This window comes from Cyprinus carpio, chromosome B22 (genome assembly GCF_018340385.1).
Source record: "Cyprinus carpio isolate SPL01 chromosome B22, ASM1834038v1, whole genome shotgun sequence".
Taxonomy (NCBI): domain Eukaryota; kingdom Metazoa; phylum Chordata; class Actinopteri; order Cypriniformes; family Cyprinidae; genus Cyprinus; species Cyprinus carpio.
In genome coordinates, this window is record NC_056618.1 from 19,383,524 (window position 1) to 19,392,119 (window position 8,596).

Here is an 8,596-nt window from a genome sequence, read left to right on the forward strand (position 1 = left end):
GATATATTAACTATATGAACTAAGAAACACTGATTCATTTTAATAAAATAAAACAACTACAGTTATAACTGTAGTCTGTACAGTGTAGAACTGTCAATCATTCAGCTGGAAAAACTTTATAAATAAGCTCTTGTCCACTGCAAATGTGTCTAAAGCTGATGAAACACTAAAAATACATTTAAAAAAATTCAGGAAAGTGTAAATAAAAGTATAAAAAAATATTATAAGACAATTCTGGGAAAAAAAACAAAGGGCCCTATCATACACCCGGCGCAAGGTGCGGCACAAGTGTTTTTGCTAGTTTCAGCCCAACGCAGTTCTCATTTTCCCGCCCAATGCATTTGCGCCCATTTGTGTGCCCATGGGCGTGCTGGTCTAAAAAAAGAGCTGTGTTCAGGCGCATTGTTGGTGCGTTGCTATTTTGAGGAATTGAAAATAGATCCATCTAAATACCAAACCAAACATGGCCGAAACACTACTGCATTTTAATTATTATAAGAGATCATAATCAAAATTATCCTATAGTACGTTAAAACCAAAAAACACATATTGTAAAAAATGTAAATAGCCGCCAAACCCTGCCATGGCGGAAACGCAATTGCACTGGCGCCCAAAAAACACACGTTGCTTTTAAAGGGGATGAGAGATGAGACTCTTATTTGGATGCACCTGTGCCGTTAACCATGTGCTTTGTACGTTAAATAGGGCCCAAATACACCCAAAAATAAAAACAAAGGACAGCATGCTCATTACCTAGAGAATAGGGACATACCCATTATAGACCCATGCGCCCCATCGTTAAACTATCAAAATTAACATGGATCCGGACACGCCCTGATTATGCACCTGTGCCGTGCGCATATAAAATCCATTACGCTTAGATCGTTATATTAAAATAGGGCCCGAATAAGTATAAAATTTGGAAAATTTATTTCCTCCCCTCTTAAACTTATCAAATCCCTAAACACAAAAAGGACAGCATGTTAACTACATTTTTGTATGTTTATTTATGCTAGTTTCCTTCATTTTTTGTAATTATAAATAGTATCTTTCCCCTCTTAAACTGAGCATAGCTTTATCCATTCCCTAAAGTCATTAAAGCCTTAAATCCTTTTTTTGTCCCCATCATCCGATGATCACACTCCTCATTATGTGCTAATATGAAGTGTCACTCACCATAAGGTGGGACAGGAGAGACGTATCCCCTCCTTTCTCTGCTGCTCTTAGCTTTAATTTAACTTCATGTTGCTAAATACCTCTATATCAGCCAGCGAGCAAAAAGAAAAAGACACATAACTACAGGGATTCATAGCTTCTGATGTAAACAGAAACCTGAGGGCATCTCACAAATGTAAACAGCGGCTCTGGCAGCTTTCTGGTAATCCCCAACAGTCGTCGCTATGGGCCTGGCGACCTGTGAGCCAATCAGAGTGAAGCATGGAATGAGTGAACCAATGACAGCAAAGCAGCTCAACAGCTCAGCTAATAACAAAGCAGCACTCTAGTTTTTTTTTTTTTTTTTTTTTTGCAAATACTTACCTCTACATCAGATGATTCCTCTGCTTGAAAGATAAGAGGAGAGGTTATAATTTTTTATCACAATGGCCGGGCCTAAAATGATTTTAAACCCCAGCCTTATCTCGCTCTCTCATACTGCGCATGGAAACTTCACATGGTGATAAGAATCCATAATAAGATGAGCCACAGTAGCAGCAACAATATATCATGCTTATGGGAGATCCCTGCTAAATTGGGTCGTACCGTAGCCTTAAATTCTGTTAGCGGACTGTGCGAATGAATTAGGAAACTATAATTTGTGTTCTTGCTGAAAAAAGAGTCAACAAATTGTTTGCTCTGCACCAAATGCAATCACAAAAATTTATTTGTTTTGAAACACTATTATAATTCTGCTAAATTGAAAAAACCAAAGTCATTGTGAACATAAATATTATTCGTATTTACATTAACCAATACTAAATTCATAATCTTTGGCCTTTATTACATTTTAATTATATGCTATTTACTATTTTGTTTTAATGTATTTATCTTGAAACTGTCATACAGTCAACTCATTAACATATTTTTGGTATGTTTTATTTAACTGGCTAGTAAAGTAACTTGCTGTTCGCCCCACCAGTCAAATCCTGTGAATTAGACATTTAACAGATCGAGTTCTCGGGTTCACAAGCCAGTTTTTGACTCAAGAACCACTCTTGTGAACAAATTGTTCAGACCAGTTTTGGAAACCGACTAAAATGATTAATTGAAAAGATTCGATTAATTACTCTGAAATTACTACAGAAATGTTGGACTAATAAAAAACAGTTGGAAGGCTATATTTGAAAAGTGGACTGTTGGTTCTTATTCCCTCACATCACTTCCTGTCAGCAAAAATGTCTATTAGCAACAAACAGCACAGAGACTCAACAACGTCCAGCAGTTTCTGTATATTAAGTTGGAACACACACCTCACCTTTAAGTATCTTAAACAACTGAAGATTTACTATTTGTATGTGCTATCATTGCAATGAACCACGTACAGCCTAACGCTCCTGCATTAGCAAGTTAGCTTGTTTCCTTTGATCATTCATTATGTTGGCTTACTCAAGCTCAGAGGAGCACTGATAGCCTGATCAGGGGCTGTGTTTTCTCTCCATTTACAAAAACAAAAATGGCAAAGAGGTTGCGAGAGAATCAGGTGGATCTTTCCCAGCAGCTCTTTGAGTTAATGAGCAGAAAATGGCAACATGTGCATGCACAACTATACACACATAAATGAACAAATAGCCAAGAACACGAACTACAACAACAGAATTAAATGAGTCGACTGGGACTACATGTACCTGTCCGTTTGATTACACAAAAATGCAAGCAAAGGCAAAACAAGTTCCAGCCAACACAATGAATTTAATCTCAAAGATCTACCACTTTAGCCTTTCAAGCTAATGTTAGCAGCCAAGCCTGGAAGTGTATTGATTAGCATTGCTGGCTCCACACAGGATTATTTTTTATCATGCATCCTGTTCCAAGGGCTCAGGTGCATTAGCACTCAAATACCACACGCACATTTTCGCTATGTGAAAAATCAATACGATATATTACGAAAGGTACAAAATTTCCTATATGGATTAAACTTTTTTTTACCTCCTGATATTTTATACCTCATTTTATATGATGCTGACAGCCAGACAACTTCTAACATTACTAATACACAACAAAAATATAAATTTGTGTCATTACAGTTATAAAATAAATAAAAAAAATAAATAATAATAAATAATTCAAAACAAATTCTCCCAAACCAAATCCCAATATTATTTCACTTGATTTTCTTATATTATATTTTATCTACTGATCTACTTTTTTTTTTTTTATGCTCACAGTTTTTGAAACTATGGCTCCATTTCTCTAAACTCTACACTCAAAACCACAAAACACACACACACAACATGCAAAAGGTCACACATATCTTAACACTTAATTAAAAACTATTTTAACTCTTCTAAAGGTGGTATTTTTGCGTAGTAACTGTACACACAAGCAATAAATAATTAGCTCATACACACCAAACTACACACAAATATGAAAAATTTCAAACACTACTCTTGTGTGTCTTTTGCTTGTTCAGACTGCAGTGGAGCACAGGAGTTTGTCATAGCACTCGCACATACATGCATATGAATATATACACTGTATATAGAGTATGTATGTACAACTGATGAATTTTACACAGTTATGCAACCAAACTGAATCAATACTGAGCTGACTTGAGCTGTATAATGACACTATTGACTTGCAGCTTTACAGCAGAATTTGATACTATTGTGAAGCTGCTGTGAAACATTTATATAAAGTGCTTTAGAAATTAAGTTGACTTTTTGACTTGGCTTATATGCATATTCATATCATATATATATATATATGGGTGTGTCTATCTATCTATCTATCTATCTATCTATTATTTATTTTAATGATAATTTAATGTCATCATTTTGATAATTTGTTACAAAATCATTGATTATAATATAATTATAATCATTGATGATTATCTCTGATTAATTTTAGACTGGAAATGCAGGCATTTTTTTTAAATGAAAGGCAGACAAAACACATTTGATTCATGAGAATCAGTGTATGTATGCCTAATAGATATATCTGTCACTCTATATGTAATGAAAAATGACAGTGTATCATGATCATGCATATTTTTTGCTTTTAACTGATATGATGATTTGTGAAATCTGCTCTCAAGCTGAGGCTTTGTTGGATGCCGCGTGTTTAAACACGCTGTCCCCTGGAGAGGCTCGCCGGCCTGCGGCAGACCCCACTGAAGTAAAGCAGACTCATTCTGTTCCCCTATAGGGAGATTGGAATGGGTAGTCATGCATTTAAAGCTGCGAAGACAGCTGGGGGAAATGGCACGTTATCTCATTGAGAAAATGGAGCACAACTGAAAAATGCTCCAGAGGAAATGGAAAGAGAGAGACTGTGCTGTAATAGTGACCTTGAAGGTGTGATTTGATAAACTGCAGTGTGGAGTACGCTTGCTCAACAACACGTACTCTGATACCCAAGCACTCAAAAAAAAAAAAAAAAAAAAAAACACAAAACAACACCAAATGAGTATTTATATGCTTTCACATTATTTTTTGTGTGTCCAAGTCAAATCAGAGTAGTTAGTTACCTGTATGCACAATATTGTCTGAATATTGTCAGAGAACTGTGGATGGTCACTTTAAAAATGGTCAATCAGGCAGTCACTTCCTGTTTAAGTGGGCGGTTCTTGGTAAGAATTAGCTGCAATATGGATGCGAATTTCTGCAATTCAAAAGTCAAGTTGTCAAGTTTTCCATTTAGAAACAAAGAAATCCAAAAAGATGAAACCTTTTGAGACTTATTCACCTCTTACCTCAAGTCGAGCATTCATCACAGAAGACAATCCCCTCTGTGCACAGGGCTGATGTTTGAATGGTTAATTGTTTTATGTAGGTTGAGTTTTCCTTGATTTGTTGATTTGTCTCCATTGTCTGTGGCAGAACGACTGATTGTTCGCCAAGACGGTACTTTAGTGAAAAAGTTTAACTGCAATTAGCAGTTACTTTCCCCCGTAGAGGAATCCGTTCCTCTGTGGTACGATGAAGACGGATTGCTCCGCCTCTGCTCTGAGCGTGGCAGGCTGTTTTCTTCATCAAGTTGAGGAACGAGGGATGGGGCCTACTTTAAATTTCAAAAGAACAACAAAGGTATTCATTAAAACTCCAGGCTCATTTATCTACATTGTCTTTCTTTTGTTCATTACTTTCCTTTACTTTAAAGCAGTTTTAACTTAATGTAGCTGTGCTTTGAGTATTATGAGTTTTAACTTTTAAAGAAGCCCTTGAAAAAGAATTGGGCTGGGAAAACTATAAATAATTACTTTGTCCGAATAGATATTTAGCTCATTGTAAATGACCACCAGTGTAGATTGGTCCTAAAATGCTTTTAAGGTCCAGATGTTGGATCTTCAATGCCTGATCAAAACCATTCATGTTGCCATGATTTCTTGTTTTATTTTCTTGAGCATGCTTAGCTGTTAGTTTGTTAAATGGAGGCTTACTGAACGCACAGGCTAATGTTTAATGTGACCATTTTTAGCTTTGGTAATTGTGACGTGTGACAATTTAAATGAGTTAATATGACAATTAAGTAATTAATAATACAATGTCATTGGATAAATTAAAAACATTAGGTATTAAGGCAGGGTTATTCAAATCTTGCCCTGCATTGCCAATCAGATCCAGAATCCTAACCCAACCCTGAACAAAGTCACCTGCCTGTGATTTTCCAATGATCCCAAAAACATTGATTAGCATGCTCAGGTGTGTTTGACTAGGGTTGGAGCCAAACTCTGCACCGCATTGGCCCTCCAGGGCAAGATTTGAATAACCCTGTATTAAGGTAATAGAAAATCGCTATAATAGAAAAGGCTATTTTCATGGTAAAAGCTGTGTTGTACATTTTTTGCCAGTTACATACGAGTTGTATAAAATAAAACCAGACAAAATAAAATAAAAAAAGTGCAATACATGAAAATTACACAAGATGTTATACATTCACATATACTAAAAATAAAAATAAATAAATAAATAAAAATTCTGTAAGGATTTTTTAAAACTACTGCTTAAGAAGACGTACTACATAAAACTTAGTATAAAACTGCTGGAAAACAAACAAACAATCAAAAATGCTAAAACCGGCCTATACTGGTTGGCTGGTCTTAGCTGGTTTAAGCTGGACATGACCTCACCTGACAAAGCTGATATTCAGCTGTTTTAGTTGGTTAGTCAGCTGGTCTCCCAGCCTGACTAGCTAAAAAAGTGGTCAAAACCACTCTAAAGCCAGCCTACTAAACCAGGTATGACCAGGCTGAAAGATCAACTAAAACCAGCCAACCAACTTAGACTGGTTTCAGTTTTTTTTTCAGCAGCTAACATGCTAACTGGGCCATGCTAAACAGCCAAACGTTGACCACTTCATAGTAACTAATGCTCACACAGGGACAAAAACACCACACTTTGTCCATTGCATGGCACACACTCATTCACTGTGACATTCAGAAGAGTACTGAGGATTGTGTCTGTGCCTGGCAGTAGCGGACTAGCATCCGTCTTCTCTTGTGTTATTCTCTTTGAACGGCTGCCAAAAATATTAAACTTCATAACCTAGTGCCCTAGCGGCTACGCTTCACTGAACAAAGTCCTCTGGAAGTACTTTCTCTCTCTGTTGTGCAATTTGCGAAAGGAACTGCTTATCCTACAAAACCTCATACGGCCGTAACATATCAAAGCTGAAATGGGTTTTCAAGTAGTGGCCGCTCAACCTCTTCTCTTTTAGCAATGCTGTGGCCATACAATGTCACGGAGGACGTCTTCATTACAGCAGCCAACTCGGATTCCGGAGTGAAACAACTAGCTAAAACTGTGCCAGTCTTTCACCTTTTGTTTCATGATTATGTAAAGCCCTTTGCACACTCACGTCAGCTGGAATCTGCCAGGCCTCCAAACAGAACATTTCTAATTTAATGTCTCATCCACTTCACTTTGTTTGAACAGTTTCTATCCTCTTCACCTCCCTCTCGTGCTTCTCATGAGAGGGACTCGCTAAGCCCAGATTACTTTGAGCTCTCGAGTGGAGTATGAAATTAACACATATATATTCTTTTGATACTTTCAATAGAATTGAAATGGATTTGCTCTATCAGAAAAGCATGTGCTCGCTACAGACTGTCTCAAAAAGAAGTCCGTCACTTCTCATTTATGTCATGTATGGCTCATTTCTGACTGGGATGGATTCAGACATATTTGGAGAGACTAAATAAATTTCAGCCTAACGTGAAAGAGCCGTGATTTCCATGAGGGAAGTTATTGGTTATTGGGCACATGAACATCCCAGTAATAAGGTAATTCCTTCAGGAACTGTCTAAAGAAAACTGTCTGATTGAGAATTTTTCTGCTACTATTTCCCAATATCTGAGTCTAGATGAAATTTTATTGCTCAGATGTTGTTCCTTCAAAATTGAACGAATTCCCCAACAATGTTTCACGTACACTACCATTTAAAAGTTGGGCTTGGTAAGATTTTATTTTTTTTTTTGAGAAAATCTCTTATGTTCACCAATATTCTTACACTTTAAAATAACTTTTATCAAAATGTGTTTCTGCCTGAAGCGTCATTACTCCAGTCTTCAGTGTCACTTGATCAGGATTCTCTGATGAATAGAAAGTTCAAAAGAATAACATTTATTTAAAATAGAAATCTTCTGTAACATTATAAATAATTTGGTAGCACTTCATATACAGTCCTGTTCCTCATGTACATACTATGTACTTGTTATAGTAATTACAATAACTATGTAAAAACTAGGTACTAACCCTGAACCTACCCCTAAACCTAGCCCTACCCCATGTAGTAACCTTGTATTACCAGAACTTTCTTAGGTACACTGTAAGTACAAGTACGCGTATTGTAAAATAAAGTGCAACCAGTATTTTTACTGTCACTTTTGATCAAATTTAATGCATCTTTGCAAAATAAAAGTATTAATTTCATTAAAAAAATTAAAATAAAAAAAAATCTTACTGACCCCAAACTGATGGAAGTGTACATTAGGTATCACCTTTATCTCAAAAGTTTCACCAGGACAGTGTGAGTGTTACTTGCCAGTGCAAAACTTGTCAGAATGCTAATTGGCTAATTGATGGTTGTTCTGATTATTAGGTATTTTTGCTCACTAGTCCAAGTCAAAAGTTCCCAAGTCTCTAACATAATACTGGCCCATAGTTCAGTATAGTTCTGAATGTTGGAATGTTTTTGGTCCCTTCTGGTGTTCTGGAGACTGGGGTAATTTCTCAAGACAAATCTGAGAAGACTGAAGTCACCAAAAGTCTCCATTTGACCTCTACATAATCTAATTTCTCAGAGGAACTATATTAAAGAGATCTGTGATATTTCTTGTCCAGATTGACTGACAGGTCTCGCTGCATTTATTAGACCCCAGAATGAAGAACGTCAGCTCATTTGCCCCAAGTCTCATAACCTCCACAAAGGACAATGCAAA

At 36.4% G+C, this 8,596-nt stretch overlaps 1 long non-coding RNA gene across 1 annotated transcript; it reads right to left on the bottom strand.

Moving 5' to 3' along the window:
* Positions 1-975: 975 nt before the first annotated feature.
* LOC109082835 lies at positions 976-5,746 on the bottom strand. The gene is made up of 4 exons (XR_002016477.2): positions 4,910-5,746; positions 4,685-4,818; positions 1,540-1,559; positions 976-1,414 (listed from the first exon to the last, which is right to left on the bottom strand). It is a non-coding gene; the product is annotated as an uncharacterized LOC109082835 (long non-coding RNA).
* Between the last annotated feature and the right edge of the window lie 2,850 nt (positions 5,747-8,596).